Source organism: Megachile rotundata, chromosome 16 (assembly GCF_050947335.1).
Source record: "Megachile rotundata isolate GNS110a chromosome 16, iyMegRotu1, whole genome shotgun sequence".
In the NCBI taxonomy this organism is placed as follows: domain Eukaryota; kingdom Metazoa; phylum Arthropoda; class Insecta; order Hymenoptera; family Megachilidae; genus Megachile; species Megachile rotundata.
This window is the reverse complement of record NC_134998.1, coordinates 7,401,183-7,418,687: the sequence shown is the minus strand read 5'-3', so window position 1 is coordinate 7,418,687 and position 17,505 is coordinate 7,401,183. Positions and strand designations below refer to the sequence as shown.

At 42.6% G+C, this 17,505-nt stretch overlaps 1 protein-coding gene across 5 annotated transcripts in view; it reads right to left on the bottom strand.

Annotated features, from left to right (window-relative positions):
• The window catches only part of LOC100884026 (uncharacterized), a 392,036-nt gene that overhangs the window by 106,642 nt on the left and 267,889 nt on the right, over positions 1–17,505 (bottom strand). The window lies entirely within an intron of this gene.

The following is a 17,505-nucleotide window of genomic DNA, read 5'->3' as shown; positions in this document are numbered from 1 at the left end:
TGCGGATATGTTAGATTCTGGTTAAATTTAAGTTGGGTATGTGCACTAGAAGAATGATAGGTTAGCTTCAGACGAACTAAGCTTATGTCTGGAGTTGTGGATAGAGATATGTCAGGACTAGGTTAAGTTTAAGGTGGGGTAGACATTTACACTAGAAGAATGAGAGGTTAGCTTCAGTTGAACTAAGCTTATGTCTGGAGCTGTGGATGGAGACATGTGAAGACTAGGTTAAGTATAAGTTAGGTTAGACCTGTACAGTAGCAGAATGAGAGGTTAGCTTCAGTTGAACTAAGGTTATGTCTGAAGCTGTGTATGGAGACATGTCAAGACTAGGCTAATTGTAAGTTTAAGTTGGGTTAGACCTGTACAATACCAGAATGATAGGTTAGCTTCAGTTGAACTAAGGTTATGTCTGGAGCTGTGGGTGGAGACATGTGAAGACTAGGTTAAGTTTAAGTTGGGTTAGACCTGTACAATAGCAGAATGATAAGTAACCTTCACTTTAACTAAGGTTATGTCTGAAGCTGTGGATGGAGACATGTCAAGACTAGGCTAAGTTTAAGTTGGGTTAGACCTGTACAATACCAGAATGATAGGTTAGCTGCAGTTGAACTAAGGTTATGTCTGGAGCTGTGGGTGGAGACATGTGAAGACTAGGTTAAGTTTAAGTTGGGTTAGACCTGTACAATAGCAGAATGATAAGTAACCTTCACTTTAACTAAGGTTATGTCTGGAGCTGTGGATGGAGACATGTGAAGACTAGGTTAAGTTTAAGTTGGGTTAGACATATACATCAGAAGTGTGATATGTTAGCTTCACTTTAACTGAGGATATGTTTGAAACTGTGGATACAGTCATGTCAGTACCAGGTTCAGTTTAAGTTACTTTAGACATGTACATCAAAAGAATGATAAGTAACCTTCACTTTAACTGAGGTTATGTTTGAAGCTGTGTATAGAGACATGTCACTAACAGCTTCAGTTTAAGTTACTTTAGACATGTACATCAGAAGAATGATAAGTAACCTTCACTTTAACTAAGGTTATGTTTGAAGCTGTGTATAGAGACATGTCAGTACCAGGTTCAGTTGAAGTTAGGTTAGACATATCAGAATTATGCTAGGTTAGCTTCAGTCTAATTAACGTTAGGTTTATAATTGTGACAGAAGCATGTCAGGTAAAGTTCAAGTTAAAGTTACGTTAGATAACGTCATAATTAAGTTACACGAACAGGTACATTATGTTCTAATTTTATCATCAGTAAAGTTAGTAAAGGATTGAAGATGAAAGTTTGCCATCGCATCGGAAGCAAATGCCTTCAACTAATTTAGGACTTTCGAAAAATACCGCGAGGGCGCTGCGGAGCAGTAACACCTTCAACAAGTTCTCAAGAATGGCGCCTAATGCTTTGCAACCGCATGCACGCAACTACGTTCCCGCTTCATGCTTCGTCGCCGCACGAAATCAGATAATTTTCGCGCCCGGATGTCGGGAGGAACGTGTCAGACAACCGGCGGCTTGTTTTTGTTTAAAAATAAATTGGCTTCTCGCGTTCGCGTCGCGCATAAATTTCGCCCACGGTGCTTTTGCCGAAAATCGAGCGCGATGACACCTGAAATTAGCTGCGAGCAACTTTAGAGCGACACGGACTGAAAATGGGATACAGTCGTCATTATTTAACTCCAACATTTCTAACCTCAAATTAGATAACTTGTCGTTTGCAAATTTAAATTTGTTTATAATATAGAGTTGTTTAATTATTATTTTTTATAAACAAGTTGTTATACCATATTATATCGCACTATATTATTAAAGAGTATTTTGCATTTGTAAAAGTATCGAGGTTTTTAGTCGAAGTGCAATTACATGACCCCAAGATGGCAGGTCAAATCGTTCGGTATTCCAGTCACGATAATACGTGCAAGAACTTCCCGAATGCATGCATAAAGTGAATATTATAAATGTCGACCGCGTACGAACAAGGAACTTAGCTTAACCGAATTAACGAAGCGGATGCTGCAACAGGACGCGTCCTTGCAGTCTCTAATAAAGAGGAAGCAAACGCACTATAACACGATATGGACTCTAATTTGAGAAAATGAACGCTTCAGTGACTTCCTTGTCTGTACACACTTTTCATCCACCTATTTCGCAGATGCAATTTTCATTGAACTTTCCTATACGATAACTTTAATGGATGTTTCGGAAACAATTAGCTTACCTTTCGCAATTCAAAATATTTCTTCCTCCCTCTAAATAATATTCAGTTCATCGTTATAGTCATTGTTTCAATTTGTAGGAGAGAATTTGTGTGTACAGAACGAAATAAAATAGTGAAGTAGTTTAGAACGTTTGAATTTGGCGCGCGCGGGAAATTTCGAACGATATAGCAAACTTGCAATAAACCGCTTATATCACAAGTTCAGAACATTCAGTTCATCTGCGGAAATATTTTCTCAATTTTAGTAAACAGTTTCTTTAGTGGGAAAAGAGTAAAGCAGTAAACTACTTTAGGACGTTTGAATTTGGCGCGCGCGGGAAATTTCGAACTTGCAATAAATCGCTTATATCATAAGTTCAGAACATTCAGTCCATCCATTTAAATATTTCCCCAATTTCTGCCCAAAATTTCTGTACCCAAAACACAGTAAAGCAACAAATTACATTACTACGTTTGAATTTGGCGGGCGCGCGAATTTCGAACGCCACAAACAGCATAATAACGTATATTGTAATTTTCGTGTCTTATAACAGCGGTGAAAATTTCATAATTCTTAATTTGTAAAAATATGAAAACAACGATGTTATTTGTTTTCATCCCCGCGAATGTCAATGTAATATTCGTACTGTTTAATTGTAAAATGGCAAAAGGTAATAAAGATTGTCAAAGCAAAATTACGAGAATTATTTTCGCTTGAACCGTGGCCTGTTGAATAATTACGCGAGAAATTTATCTATCCGCGATCATCGGTTATATTTCAGTATCGGCGAACAACGGATACCGGTTAACCAAAAGCCACGTTTTTACAGAGGTATTAATTAATTCATTTGCCGGCTCGCGGCCAGACGAAATTTTCCATGCGTTTCAATTACCGGCCGCTGCTGTTTTAGGCGCATTAATTTACAGCCGCTCAGGCAACCGGGCGTGAAAAAACATCGGTTCGTGGTTGTACAAATGTTTCCGGCGAAGATACCGCCTTTGAATTACGACCAATTGCTATTTCTTTCGTCCTGTGTTTCCGTTTAATGGAGCGGAGAAATGGAATTCATGAAAAACTCGCTTCATTGACAATCCATTTAAATTTCACAAATAATTTGTTTATGCTAATTAACAATTCATTTATTTCTACTTTGTAATAATTACTGCATCATTTACTTCTACTTTGTAATAATTACCGATTCATTTTATACTTTACCGCAATTACATATAAAATATTGTTACACAAATCACGCACGTTATTTCATATTAAATTTCCCGCGCTTTTTGAACTAGAAAATTTATCGACTTAGCGTCACTTTAATCGCACACTTTCTCAAGTAATTTCATCTAACCTCTATTCTGACGATCTAAGTAACGTAACTTTACTAATTCTCTTCTTTTTATTTAAAAAGTTCCGTCATTTTTCCGCCATACTGTCAGAATCTCCCGAGAGCCTCCATGTTTTACAGAAATGGCGCTGACAATCGCAGTCATATGTTTCTCAAGCTCGCCGATAAATTTAACCATTCGTCTACATTCAAAGTATCAATATCAGTAGAATATTATGCAGAAACGTAATCGTGAACAAATGTTTTTTAAGCTTGCGTATAAATTTGATTTAACCTTAAACGTTGGCAATATCGCGAAATTCCTTTCAGCCCCATATTCCGCGCGAACGAGAAAACATGTTCCGGTGTTTCGTCGGTGGTCCTCGAATCGCCGTAGAGATGGCGTCGCTAATAAATTAACGAGCTCGTTAAATCCGCCTTAATCTCGCGAATATGAGGGGCATCGGCTACGCTGGCACACTCAATCGCGGTCCAACGGGTTTATACCAAGGAATCCTTCGATGTAATTGGCGATCGCGCCTCGCGTTACGTTTACAGTCCAATAAAGCCGGCCGTGCGGCTGAATTAAAACGAAATCCGACGTGATATTGGACCGACGACGATCATAGTCCCCCATGATTCACGGGATTCATCGGCACACCCATGCTTGAATTGATTTAAACGGCTCGTTTCACTATCCGCCGTCTCAAATTAAATACCACCCCTCGTGTAAATTATATTTCCCACGATTACGTATCTCGGATCGAATCGGATTTCGATATGGAATCCACGGCGAAAAACGCGAGAAGAAAGCTGCCTCCGCGGGATTGTTACAAATTTATGCACAAGGGAATTCGTGGCACAAAGTTGAAACGAGGCGAAACGGTGTAAAAAACGTTAATTAACAAAGGGGATGTGGTATAAAATTAAATTTTTTTAACGAAGCGATCACAAAGAGATGCTTCTAATGAAATGAAACGTTGGATTTGCTGTAGCACAAAGAGGAAGAACATACGGAATCACAGCGGGATTGAATTCAGGCTTCGATGAAGTTATTTTAACCTTAAAGGAAACGCTGGAGCGTAAAATTCGTCTTTCTGTATCGCATTTTTGTGACCCTCTTCCTTACGCTTAAATAACCTTTAGACTACTCGGAGAATTCCTCATCAAGTTCTACCTTGGGGATGGAGAGTGTATTACGAATAAATAATTTATTATTTGCATTCGAGGTCGTGGCAACTTTGTGCAATGAGATTGCGGGTTATTCAAACTAATAGACTAACAGTTCATCTATTTTTAAGTTCACTTTATTTATTCGCAAGTCTATTTAATCCAATGTCTATCTATTCCTAAGTTCACCTATTAGTATACCTTGCTAGTACATCTGTTTCCAAGTTCACTTAAATCCAAGGCCATCTATACTCCATCTATTCCCAAGTACATTCGCAAGTTTATCTGATGTCCACCTATTCCTAGTTCCATCTATTTCCTAGTACAGCTATTCGCAAGTCCATCTAATTTCAAGTCCACCTAACCCAAACTCCAACTACTTCCAAATACATCTATATCCCAGTTCATCTAGTCATGAGTCTACTTAATCCAATGTCCATCTATTCCTAAGTCTACCTAATCCCTGGTATAGCTATTTCCTAGTCCATCTATTCCCAAGTTCATTTGATCCCAAGACCACCTGTTTCCTAGTCCATCTGTTGCCAAGTACAGATATTCGCAGGTCTACCTAATCCAAACTTCATTTAGTTCTAATTCAAGATAGAAACTGGTAGACCATTTGCAAGTCCATCTAATTGCAAGTCCATCCACTCACAGGTCCACCTGATCCAAACTTCAATTAGTCCTAATTCGACCTATTTCCTGGTACGTTTCCACAAGTCCACATAATTGCAGGTCCACCTAATTGCAAGTCCATCACAAATTTAATCCAAAGTCCATCTACTCACAAGTCCACCTAATCCAAATTTCATTTAGTTCTAATTCGATCTCTTTCCTGGTACATATCCACAAGTCCACATAATTGCAAGTCCACCTAATTGCAAGACCTACTCACATATCTAATCCAAAGTCTATCTACTCACAAGTCCACCTAATGCAAACTTCAATTAGTCCTAATTCGACCTATTTCCTGGTACGTATCCACAAGTCCACCTTATTGCAAAACCTACTCACATATCTAATCCAAAGTCTATCTACTCACAAGTCCACCTAATGCAAACTTCATTTAGTCCTAATTCGACCTATTTCCTGGTACATATCCACAAGTCCACATAATTGCAAGTCCACCTAATTGCAAGTCCATCACATATCTAATCCAAAGTCTATCTACTCACAAGTCCACCTAATGCAAACTTCAATTAGTCCTAATTCGACCTATTTCCTGGTACGTATCCACAAGTCCACATAATTGCAAGTCCACCTAATTGCAAGACCTACTCACATATCTAATCCAAAGTCTATCTACTCACAAGTCCACCTAATCCAAACTTCATTTAGTTCTAATTTGACCTATTCCGTAGTACATATCCAGAAGTCCACATAATTGCAAGTCCTCCTAATTGCAAGTCCATCACAAATCTAATCCAGAGTCCATCTACTCACAAGTCTGATCCAAACTCCACCTAGTCCTAACTTCCACCTAACTACCACTTGTTACTACCCTTGTTAGTACACTATTCCTAATTTCACCTAACGTACCTAATTGCAAGTGCACCAGTCACCAATTCCAAACACCACCTAAATTCATCAATTCCAAATCCACCTATTCCCTCCATATCTCCAAATTCCCATCTTGTCGATTGCTTACACAAAGTATCCGCAAGTCTCCATCTCGTCGATTCCACCATTCGTTCCCAAATGTACACGGTCTCATCGACTCAGTCATCGCCTCGAAATAATCGACAGTTCCCGTCTGATCGATCCGTCCAAAGTATACACGAAGTCGCCATCTCGTCGACCGGTTCGCTCTAAAATATTTGCAAGTCCTCGTCCCATCGATTCGGTCAGACCTATTCGAAGTCTGCATCTCTTGACCGCTGTGAAATATTCGTAAGTCTCAGACTAATTGCACGATACAACTCTCGTCTCTAAAATAGCTTTGACAAACCTAAGAGCAGCTCTGCATCTTTTAAATTCTCTAAAAGGGACTACACCTGATGACACTCGAGGTCCAATTCTTATTATCGAACTGCATCCGCTGTTGCCTAATGGATCACGATTAGTTTCAATCAGTTTTTTCGTTTCCGTCGCTACGGCCCGACCGCAAATCGAACGATTGATCGATCTGGCCGCAATAACGAGCATCCGCGTGCGCATAGAGAGACTGTAGCCGAAGCCGCAGCACCAGAGTCACGCAAATCGTTCGATCCTGGTAACGAACTCGGCTTGGCAATCGCCTTAATCAAGTTTACAGGGTAACGGGTAAACGCACGGTTAATCCCTGTTGGTCACCCCATAGAACTAGGGCCCTATGGTGTACGTGGCTCGAACACCGATAGCCCGCGAGTTCACGAAGAAATGCATCGCTCTGAGGGAGACGAAAGGGAACGCTGGTCCGATTTCAAATCGCTGCGGATCGATGTCCATTTACACGGCTTTCGATTGATATCCGAATGTTCTTTTCGCTGGCTACGATGTGTTGTGACCATTCGGTGATGGATGTTGCCTCGTCCTTTCAAGTTCTCTGGAACGGATACATGTGGCTCCGCAGCTAATGGACTCTAGATGTTTTCTGACTTTTAAATTACTAAGTTTAAATAGGTTTCTCAGATTTTTACTTTTGGGTAATCCTCACATTTCTGATGTGCAAATGTGACAACACATTTTGTCATCTGAGACAGAGCTCAGTTGATATGTATTTCATAATAGGCTTCACTTACGAATTTTTTTCTCAGAAACTACCCAACCGATTTAGCTAAATCCTTTTTTGGTTTATTCACGAGGGATCGGACTATTTTAAAATATTTTTTTTTAATTCCGTCAATTTGTTTTAAAATGCCGAAGAGTTTTATAATTCCCTCATTGCGAAAAACGCGAAAAAGAATTTGTTTAAATTTTTCGATATTTCATAACAAATTGACGGAATTAAAAAAAATATTTTAATATAGCCCCATCCTTTCTGAATGAAATAAAAAAGAACTTAGTTAAATCGGTAGAGTAGTTTCCGAGAAAAAAATTCATAAGTGAAGCCTAATTTCACATGGAAAACATTTTTATTAGACCAAAATGGTGAGGTCCAAAAGTGATCGATTTGGTTTGGAAAGACCCAGGTGTCCACAAAATCACAAATGAACCACCTTGAACGAACCACCTTATTCCAAAGCTCTAATTGAACGAATGTTTAAATACATGTTTGAGAGTATGGTTATGTTTATGTGTAGGCCAGTCATCTTTGTATGAATACACCCTAATGAAATAAAGCAAAGGCTAAAATCAACGTGCTCAAATTGGAATCCGTTTGAGACCCAGCAAATAGTATCGACTTGAAGGCACCCCTGTGTCCCAGCGCGCCCTGCAGTCCAATACATCATCATTAGACACACCCCCACCGGCGGGGGTGCACGCAAATCGTCTGAAAGCAAAATAAAAATTTAATGACCTCCCCTGCCGTTATTTTCGGCCTAACACGCCTAAGCTCGACGGGGATATATTGCGAGCGTTGGTCGATCGTTTGTCACACGCCACCCCGTATATGGCGCCGACCAGCTGATCGCCCTATTGTCTTCTCCCATAACCAAGAAAACACGGTGCGTTTTCCCGGCCAAAATTGGAGTCGCCTGCAATAAGGGTGAAGTAGCTTGACGAAGGGCGATTCGTGGAAATCGTAGCCATTCATGGACATTCAATTATGGACTCGATTCTGTTTGAAAACTGACATGTGTAGTTCGGTTGATAGGGTGGTTTGTGGACTGGGGTGGGTAATTGATACTAGGGGTAATAGAGGTCGTTATGGGGGATAGGAATGAGTAAATACTATCATATTTGAAACTTCCAGTATAACAACGAAAGTCATTAAGCACCTCAACCTGACTTTGATCGGAATTTCATGAAAAGTTTCATTCGAAAACAAGGGAATATAATTTAACGTCAATAAGATATTTTTCTGTTAATGAATATTAAAAACGAAAATAGATTGAACGTTGACGGAAAACTCAATCACCATCGACAGACTAACGAAATTCCGAATTGGCTGTTTCCCGCTTAATTATCATGCTGTTTATGGCTCGGTGATTTGTATGTTGCGATGCATTTACAAAATGTAATTTTGAAACGAACGCGACAAAGTAAATAACCGTTCGCGAGCCGTATAAAAGGCACACGTGTTCCCTAGTTGCATTTAATTTCATTCATTTCAGGAGCTGATTCGATTCGATTTAATTCGATTCTAGGCACCAAGTTATTATTAGTCGTTCGTTAAATTGTCCGCAAGAACACGCAAGCCAAAATCGATACACTATTCAGAGTAAGTATTTGATAAATTAATGAAACGTGATGGGTTGCTAATGGTCGTTTGGTATCTCCACGCTTGCTATACCTACGCATGGTAATTCCACGCGTGGTAATTCCACGCTTGGTATCTCCACGTGTGGTAATTCCACGCGTTGTAATTCCACGCGCGGTAATTCGAGCGCTAGGTATCTCCACGCTTGGTATATCTACGCATGGTAATTCCACGCTTGGTATCTCCACGTGTGGTAATTCCACACGTTGTAATTCCACGCGAGGTAATTTCACGCACTGCAATTCCACGCGTGGTAACTCCACGCTAGGTATCGCCACGCGTGGAAATTCGAGCGCTAGGTATCTCCACGCGTGGTAATTCGGGCGCTAGGTATCTCCACGCTTGGTGTATTTATGCGTGGTTATTCCACGCTTGGTATCACTACGCGTGGTAATTCCACGCTTGGTATCTCTACGCGTGGTAATTCGACGCTTGGTATCTCCACGCGTGGTATCTCTACGTGTGATATCTCCACGCGTGGTATTTCCGCGCTTGGTATCTCCACGCGTGGTACCTCCACGCTTGGTATCTCTACGCGTGGTAATTCGACGCGTGGTATCTCTACGCGTGGTATCTCTACGCGTGGTATCTCTACGCGTTGTATCTCCACGCGTGGTATCTTCATGCGTGGTATATCCACGCTTGGTATCTTCACGCTTGGTATCTCTACGCGTGGTAGTTCGACGCTTGGTATCTCTACGCGTGGTGTCTCCACGCGTGGTAATTCGACGCTTGGTTTTTCCACGCGTGGTACCTCCACGCGTAGTATTTCCACGCACTGTAATTCCACGCGTGGTATCTCTACGCATAGTATCTCCACGCGTGGTTATTCCACGCTAGATATCTCCACGCATGGTAATTCCACGCTTGATATCTCTACGCATAACACCTCCACGCATGGTATCCCTACGCGTACTATTTCCTCTCGCATGCACACTTCTAACTAAATTCGACCAATCATTATTATCATATCTTCCCATGAGTATTATTCAGAAGCCATCAGTACAAACGATTATTGCATATTTCACAAACGTATCACGTGATGGGTCGCTAATGGCCGGTCATACGATTGTAATTCCCATCGCCATACATAATCCACAATTACTTCGAACCTCACCGTTTATTTTTCCAGTTTATTCAATACCATTTTTGAAGAACGGTAAAACGCATTTTATTGCGTCTGGTAAAACGATGCGAACGCAGGATGAACAAAGTGGGAGGAGTTTAAAAGCGCGCGAATTTAAACGTTGCAAAATTTAATCACTCGTACTTCGGTTAAGTAATTAATTTTTCAGCGAACGAGCTTTGTTCGTTTATCTGTGAATCAAATTGATGAAACCGACATGAAAGGAAGAGGATTGCATAACCACGTCCATTGCAATAATGGCGATGATATTGCGCGATAATGTAAAACAAATGGGAAGAACGTATGATGGTTTGTTTCGGTCTTTCTCTCAACTGTCCGTTAAAAATGATCCAATTTGTGTTACAGCGCTGTTGAAATTATAAAATGGAGGATTCAAAGTGTAACTGTTAAACGTTGTATAACCACGCGTTGTGTTGTCGATTGTTGTATTACGGGTTGCATGGGCCTGGACCTACACGTGTTGTGTTGCCTCGCGTTCTATTGTCACGTGTTGTATTGCCGCGAGTTGAATTATTGTTCAATTGTTACGCATAGAATTGCCACGTATTATGTACAATTCTGTGTGATATAATTCTGTGCGATAAGGTATCACGTTATGGAATGTCATGCTTGATAATGTTACGTTTCGTATCTCCACGCTCCATAAATCTACGCGCCATATGTCCACGCTCCGCAAGTCTACGCGCCGTATCTCCACGCTCCATAAATCTACGCGTCGTATCTCCACGCGTCGTATCTCCACGCTCCGTAAATCTACGCGCTGTATTTCCACGCTTTGTATATCAACGCGTTATTTCTCCAAGCTCTGTATCTCCACGCTCCACAAGTCTTCGCGCCGTATCTCCACGCTCCATAAATCTACGCGTCGTATCTCCACGCTCCGTGAATCTACGCGCTGTATTTCCACGCTTTGTATATCAACGCGTTAGTTCTCCAAGCTCTGTATCTCCACGCTCTACAAATCTCTGCGACATATTTCCACGCTCCACAAATCCACGCGCCATATCTGCACGTTCCGTAAATCTCCGCGCCGTGTCTCCACGCTCTGAATATCCATGCGTTGTATCTTCACGCACTATATTTCCACGCTCCATATAAATCTACGCACTGTATCTTCACGCTCCGCATCTCCATGCTCTTTATCTCCCCGCAACAGTACTTCCACACCTTATATCTCAACAAATTATATCCCCACGCATAACGTCCATTTATTTTGATACCCAGAAACGATGTCACATAAAACTATGTACACATATTCCATTAAAAAGTCAAAAGACGACATGTACTATCATTATCACCGCGAAATAAAAGTCCCGTGACGATAAGACGAGGCTCGCGTTTCACAGCGTATCGGCAGGATACTAGCGCTTTTAATTTTAATGATGGCAGCAAATTAATTGGATATCGTTGGCTCGGTACCGTGCCAATGACAGCTCGTACGCAATTTCCACGAGCACACACACTCGCAACGCGCGTCCCTCCTACGTCCATATCCCGTTTCACCCCCTTCCAACCGTTCGCCCGTATACGTGAACGTCCACGGCGTTTAGGGACGTGTGTACACGACGACTACGTCACATTGCAGGCATTAATGGCGAGTAAATTCGCTGGTGCTAGGTCTACGGACAGACGTCTGGCAATGGAAATAAGTCTGTGCTAATGTTGATCCCTTTTCTGTGGAGTTTGGGCTTGCAGTTTGAATGAAACTCGGAAATGGAGCTATGAATTATTCTGTACGGGCATTGTTAATAAAAATAACTTTCAATGCCTAGCAACGCTTTCACGCGTTCGTGACATTTATTGTTTAACGATCGCACACCTACCGCACCGTTCAAACGATATCCATTTGCAACGGCATAGAAACTGATGGGAAAAATGATCGCTGCAAACAGCGGCGATAGAAGAGTAATAAAAAGCAGAATATGGAACAAAAAAGAAAGGGTATTACAACAAACGATTTGAACGTGTATCAATAACGGATAAACATATTTAACGGGCGACGATATTTCCTCGATAAAATATTGTCCGAGAGAGACTGTCGATAAACGACGGAAAGAGGAACTCCGTGAGCTCATATTTCCCTGTGCCCCTCAGGAAATTACGCTCCTTTCTACCAATTTCAGTCCTCTTCCCTCGGCTCTTCGACACCCTGTGTGCGTCCATTCTGTTGGAACAGATCGTTGCCAGAGAAAATAACACTGTCATCGTGTATCCGACTAACAATAGAAGTCAAACGGCGCGGATAAATCATGTTTCGGACGGCGTCGGACGTCGATATTCCACAGTTGCCAACTCTATTTCGACAATTTGTAAACGAGACCACGTAAGTCTACTTTGCGAAGCATTTTCGAGCTATCAAATCATTTTTGAATATCGTTCAAGTCGCTTGGTATCTCTATGCATGGTAATTCCACGCTAGATACCTCCGCGTTTGGTATATCCACGCTAGATACCTCCACGCTTGGTATCTCCGCGCTTGGTATATCCACGCTAGATACCTCCACGCTTGGTACCTCCACGCGTGGTACTTCCACGCGTAGTAATTCCACGCTTGGTATCTCCACGCGTGGTACTCCCACGCTTGGTATCTCCACGCATAGTAATTCCACGCTTGGTATCTCCACGCTTGGTACTTCCACGCGTGGTACTTCCACGCGGAGTAATTCCACGCTTGGTATCTCCACGCGTGGTACTCCCACGCTTGGTATCTCCACGCATAGTAATTCCACGCTTGGTATCTCCACGCTTGGTATCTCCACGCGTGGTACTCCCACGCTTGGTATTTCCACGCGTGGTACTTCCACGCGGAGTAATTCCACGCTTGGTATCTCCACGCTTGGTACTTCCACGCGTGGTACTTCCACGCGGAGTAATTCCACGCTTGGTATCTCCACGCGTGGTACTCCCACGCTTGGTATCTCCACGCATAGTAATTCCACGCTTGGTATCTCCACGCTTGGTATCTCCACGCGTGGTACTCCCACGCTTGGTATTTCCACGCGTGGTACTTCCACGTGTAATAATTCCACGCTTGGTATCTCCACGCTTGGTACTTCCACGCGTGGTACTTCCACGCGGAGTAATTCCACGCTTGGTATCTCCACGCGTGGTACTCCCACGCTTGGTATCCCCACGCTTGGTATCTCCACGCATGGTACTCCCACGCTTGGTATCTCCACGCTTGGTATCTCCACGCGTGGTAATTCCACGCTTGGTATCTCTACGCGCCTTATCTCCACGCGTGGTAATTCCACGCTTGGTATCTGTACGCATGGTAATTTCACGCTTGATATCTCTACGCGTAGGACCTCCACTCATGGTAATTCCACCCTTGATATCTCTACTCGTACTATTTCCCCGCGCATCTATACTTCGAACTAAATTCGAACAATCATTATCATATCTTCCCATGAGTATTCAGAAGCCATCATTACAAACGAATATTCACAAAATCATTTTTGAATATCGTTCAAATATATTCTTTGAATACACAATTTTTGATAAATTGTGAATGGAGAAATTTGGTCGAAATGGAGGACACGTTTTCTCAAATGTGGAAACCCAGTAGCAGTGGCTCAAAGGTCCTCTCGAAAACCACGCGTCATCCGGTAGTAGACAGGGTCGAACCCATAGCTACCCACCCCGTCGTTACCCCCATGAAACTTCCATTCGAAAGTTCATTCCGTTCGTGTCATCTTCGCTAATAGTTTAAAAGGTCTGGCTGACGAATGGCCGGGGACAGACTCTATCCAGGACTCGTCCCGACAGACGTCCACCCTTCCACCCCCGTCCCGCCTTCCTAGCGACGAGTTTTCGTGCCCTGTCTGCTCGAACGAATAAATAGACTGAATTTAATTTTCTCCCCTTTGAAACGTACATTTAAAATATATAAAATATGGTGGTCAAAATGACACTTGTGGCATATTAAATTAGTTTGAATATTTTCACCCTTAACAGGTTTTATAGGAAGTGACTTTTTTTTATTGAAGATCATAGCTTCATCGAGGCGTACCTTGAAAAATCGGAACAAGGGGTGGACAGGGTCTGGAGACCGGTATTACGGAGGCTACGGGGTGAAAACACGATAACACCATTAACCATCCCCCTAATGAATTTATCGCCGGTAACTTAAGAACAATTAATGCGGAACTTTTGATGTATTGTCTCGAACGTTCGTGGGTGGCATCTCCGTGAATACCTTGGTCTCGCTGTTTTCCATCCAACGCTACTCCCTCCTTTTCCCCTTTTCAACCCCTACTGCAACCCTTCGTGGTTCTATTGTTTGCCGTTCCGCGGGAGATTTCGCGACCGGCAATTTCCACTGCCACTTCCCGCCAGAGGTTAATGTTTATTGCCTCCATTTCGGCTGCTGAATTTTGCAGTTAGCTTCACTTTTATCTTTTTTCACATTTTTGGCACCTGATGGTTTTGCTTCATCGCTGTAGTCAAGCACCGTAATTAGCCGTATAAATGTGCGACTACCAGCAACTATCAGCCACATTAATATCACTAGCATACGGTTAATAATTTTTTTTTAAATTTATTGTAATTTTTTATTCAAAAAACTCTGTAATTTTTCCGACTGTATATAAACGGAGCTTCGGTTGTTGAAGAATTAAAAACGTCGGACACTCGCAAATCGGATGTACCGATATTAAGAACAGAACGATGTCAGAACTTAGCAATTCAGTTTCCTGCAGTCCGTTCATTCGTCCCTTTTCTGTTCGGCTTAAGGTTCCAGGCTTCATCGTGATTATCGCGAAATCGCATTTACGAGGCTGGGTTTTACATGAGCGGGCACGGGCCAGTCCTTTCTCCATTCAGTCCCGGAACGATATTATCGTTCGAGTGCTTAGACGGCCTCTTTCATGGTTGATTTTAATGGAAACATTTCGTCCACGGTGTACGCAGAAACTGGGGCGAAACCGTTCTCCTCGGCTCTTTTCAAATCCCGGGACACGATGAAGCTTGTAATTCGTCGCTAAGTACGCGGCTGCTACTTACGCCAGGATGGTTCTTTAATATTCGACGAGTTGACGTGTAACGAGCTAATTGGAAACCGGACATTCAGCCTGGAGCCAGCTGGATTGAATGATTCACGAGCAATTAAAGTGGCCAAATAAAAATCGGGCAAACGTCTGGGTCCTGGGGCTTCTCGCTATTTTAGACCGCTTTCAAGGGGATGAATGAATACGTTAAAAACTTCTATAGTCCTAGAGTCAAGTGAGCGTTTTGCGAATACGTTCACAAGAAATAATATAATTAGTTCTTCGTTGATATTAAAATGTCTTTACGGAAAATCCACATATGATCCACATATGTAATATGTGGAATATTTCGTAATATTTCCACGCGTGGTAATTGCACGCTAGATATCTCTACACTGGGTATCTCCACGCTAGATATTTCCACGCTGAGTATCTCCACGCGTGGTAATTCCATGCGTGGTAATTTCACGCTAGGTATCTCCACGCTTGGTATCTCTACGCTTGGTATCTCCACACGTGGTAATTTCACGCTTGGGAGTTCCACGCGTGACAATTCGACGCTAGGTATCTCCACGCGTGGTAAATCCACGCTTGGTATCTCGACACGTGGTAATTCCACGCTTGGTATTTCCACGCGTGGTAATTCCACGCTAACTATCTCCACGCTTGGTATCTCTACGCGTGGTAATTTCACGCTTGGGATTTCCACGCGTGGTAATTCCACGCATAGGTATCTCCACATTTGGAGTCTCGACGCGTGGTAAATCCACGCTTGGTAATTCCAAGCTTGGTATCTCCACATTTGGCGTCTCCACGCGTGGTAAATCCACGCTTGGTAATTCCAAGCTTGGTATCTCCACATTTGGCGTCTCCACGCGTGGTAAATCCACGCTTGGTAATTCCAATCTTGGTATCTCCACATTTGGCGTCTCCACGCGTGGTAAATCCACGCTTGGTAATTCCAAGCTTGGTATCTCTACGCATAGTATTTCCATGCATGGCAATTCCACGCTTAGTATCTCCACGCGTCGTAGTTCCATGCTAGGTATCTCTTCACGTGGTAATTCCACCCTTGGTATCTCTATACCTAGTATCTCCACTCGTGGTAATTCCACGCTTGGTATATCTACGCGTGATAATTCCACGCTTAATATCTGTATACCTAGTATCCCCACTCGTAATATTATACCACGCTTACTATCTCCATACCTAGTATCCCCACTCGTGGTAATATTACACCACGCTTACTATCTCTATACCTAGTATTCCCACTCGTTGTAATATTATACCACGCTTACTATCTCTATACCTATTATCCCCACTCGTTGTAATATTATACCACGTTTACTATCTCCATACCTAGTATCCCCTTTCGTGGTAATATTATACCACGCTTACTATCTCTATACCTAGTATCTCTTCCAATATCCACAATATCTCCACGTAAAGTCCGCAATGTCATTTTTTCCTCTCAACAAACTCTTTACCAGGCGGACTGCATCAAGTTGACTTTCACCCGTAATTGGACCACCCCATAGCCGGTAACCAACCACTCACCCACGTCCTGTGGACCTGGTTATTCCGGAAGCGCGAGGACAAAACCGGACGTGCTCGTAGGAAGAGTCGCGAAGCCTCTGGGCTCCTAAATTATTTTCCCTGGGTGAAAATTATTCATGCTCGTGGAGAACCTTGGACCTCGTGATTTCCTCTCCCTTACAAAACCCTTTCCGTCCCTCTTTCGTCGCTGTTCTTTACATTCGTCCGTTCTTGTTCTTGAGCTCGTTAACCGTTACCGCCATAAGTTACGTTGTTTCTTTGTATCGTCGTTAGCAGCAGGACGTCCGGTTGAATTTTTAACCGCGAAAAACGCTGCAGTCTTCGCTCTGCACCTGTATGGTCTAAAGGGTCCTTTTTTCAAGCATACGAGGGTGGAAATGGGGTTCATAAGCTCGGAATAAACGATCAGATATTTTTTTACAAACGATTGAACGAACAATTGTTTACTATGTCTAGTTCTATTTTTGTGTTTAATGTTATGGCTCTGTGCTTGTAGCCTTTCTGTCCACCTCTACGTGATTCCGTTTCACGACCGAAGGCTTTCACACCACGTGTATCCGACAAATCTATCCACCTGCATTCATCGATCGACCTGCCAGCCCTCTGATCCCTTGTCCGTGTGCACTTTACCGTCGAGTGCCGCGTGTTCTTGGCGCTGAAACACGTGTAGGACGCACGCATGCACTCGCATGCTCGAGTGTCTTTGCCGTTTGTCGCTTTTCGTATTGTGCTCTCGCGGAAAGTGCTTTTTAGCATCTTAGAAGCTGGGAATGC